At 38.3% G+C, this 2,106-nt stretch overlaps 1 protein-coding gene across 2 annotated transcripts in view; it reads right to left on the bottom strand.

Annotated features, from left to right (window-relative positions):
• The window catches only part of LOC107097985 (wiskott-Aldrich syndrome protein family member 3-like), a 57,029-nt gene extending 55,516 nt beyond the window's left edge, over positions 1-1,513 (bottom strand). For both annotated transcript variants that reach the window (XM_015395401.1, XM_015395402.1), the window contains exon 1: positions 1,278-1,513. The gene's annotated coding sequence lies outside the window, so the exon portion shown is untranslated. The remainder of the gene's footprint in view (positions 1-1,277) is intronic.
• Between the last annotated feature and the right edge of the window lie 593 nt (positions 1,514-2,106).

Here is a 2,106-nt window from a genome sequence, read left to right as displayed (position 1 = left end):
GGTCATCATCTTAAGCTGTAACATTGGTATTGTATCGGAAATGAAGAAGTTGTATCGGGACACCCCTGGCTTTCAAAACAGGACCATGCTCCCAAACACACACAATAACTGGTTATGAACCATTATTAAGACAAATGTTTGTTTTTTTAAAACAACTTAAACACCATAGAACTGAGCCATCCTCAAATGCTGAATCCGTACACACAAATCAAATAATTTAAATAACCTTTAGAGCCAAATATCCACACAACATTATACCAGAGGCTAATTGACAGCTTTAGAAAGTGTCTGAATTGATCCAAAGCTAAATCCTTCCTGCCTACAGCTATCAACATCTACAACACCAAAAAAACCCAAACAAACAAAAAAATAAACTATGAGTTACTGCGACATTTAATTTCCCTTTAGGATTAATAAAGTATTATTGAATTGAATATGATCTCCATTTAAAAAATCAGTTAGTTTGTCAGACATTAATGGTGCACATATTCTATGCAGTTTCTCTTGTAGTAAATAGCAGCAAAAATATCATCTGGATGGCTTTTATCAATGTGAACTGCAAAAAAATTTGTGTTATTCAATATACATCTTTGATATTACACAAAAACACGTGAAGTTGCTTAGACCCAGGAGGCTTTAAGGCATGAAGACATCTGGCAAGCAGCAGAAGCAGCTGCAACATCAATAATATTTTTTTTCTATAAAACTTGGGACATGTTTTAAATCTATAATACCACAAAATATTCTATAAAAGATTATACCGTCCATTTAAAAGCACCTTATGATCAAACACTGTCTTCCATACAGAAGATACCAAATCCACTGCTATTCCAGAGGATCCTGTCCACACACCTCCTCTTCTATAAACTCTAATTTTTTTTATTTTTTATTCCAGCTCTTTCTTATTATTTTCTGTTAAATTCTGCAAGCACATTTTCCTCCAACTGGTGACATTTTGTTAGAAAAGCACCTGACCAGCGCGCCTCCGCCACGCAGGGCGGAATAAAATGGTGTGAAAGGAGCGCGTGCTTTGATAAAACCCTTTTAACACAATTTTAAATATTAAGATCAATCCGCGTGCGTATAAATCTATCACCTCTGAGGCTGAGTAATAAGGGGCGCACGCATTGTTTCCTCTTCTTGCAACAATAACAAAAACAAATGCATCCTCTCTCCCTCCCTCCCTCCTCCTCCGTGGCGACGTGCCCCCGCATCGACACGGCTCCTTCCCCACGGCCGTGGCTTCCAAAGCTGATTGGAAATCTGCTCACATTTACCTGGCTGCGGCACCTCCCGTCTCCTCCTGTCTCGGTTATTTCGATGCTCTCTTGCTGCGCCTCCTCGCCTTCATTTCGGATCATCCATGCTCGCAGAGATCGGGAGATGAACGGAGGAATGGATGGAGAAGAGGTGGAGGAGGAAGAGGAGGGTACCAGAGGGGCGGAAGCCTTTGAAGTGTGGGGGGGATGTAGGTCCCTGCTAAAGAGCCAGCTGCGTGCACTGGATTTATGTCGTTTCCAAGGCAGCGTCTGTCGACCTAAAGAAGATCAAGCCAGACTGATTAACAGAGATGAAGATCCCGTGAAAACTTCAAAATAAAAGCCCTTCAAAGAAAACCATTTGCAGTTTCTTTGATCTTTCTCGTTTTAGACCTTAAATTAATATTTTATTGACAGATTTTGGAATAAAATAGCCTACACCCTCTTTGCACAAGCAAATAATGAGGAAACAATATTTTTTTATAAAATAAAGTAGGGTATGCAATACACTTACATCTATTCCCAAATTACAGTTTTTTCCCCCTTGATTGAGAGCTATATAATAATATTTTTTTTTAATAAAACTAATTTTGCTCAACCGTCTTTGGCATTTACTTAACCATATTTAGTTACTTTAACACAATTGTTTCATGTCAGCAGGGTAGGACGTAAAACAATGGTGTTAAAATAAGTAAATATGATTAAGTAAATGCCAAAAGCAGTTGCATTTTTTTTTTCACTGTATGGGTAATGTTTTCTTTTCGTTTCAGAATCAAAGTGCTCTAAATATGCAGTGTTTTGCAAAAATAATCCATACTGAATTCCCCCTCCCCCCCTTTTTTAAATC

This window comes from Cyprinodon variegatus, unplaced genomic scaffold, assembly GCF_000732505.1.
Source record: "Cyprinodon variegatus isolate N-32 unplaced genomic scaffold, C_variegatus-1.0 Scaffold739, whole genome shotgun sequence".
Taxonomy (NCBI): Eukaryota; Metazoa; Chordata; class Actinopteri; order Cyprinodontiformes; family Cyprinodontidae; genus Cyprinodon; species Cyprinodon variegatus.
The sequence above is the reverse complement of the archived record's forward strand: the minus strand, read 5'-3'. Positions and strand labels throughout refer to the sequence as shown.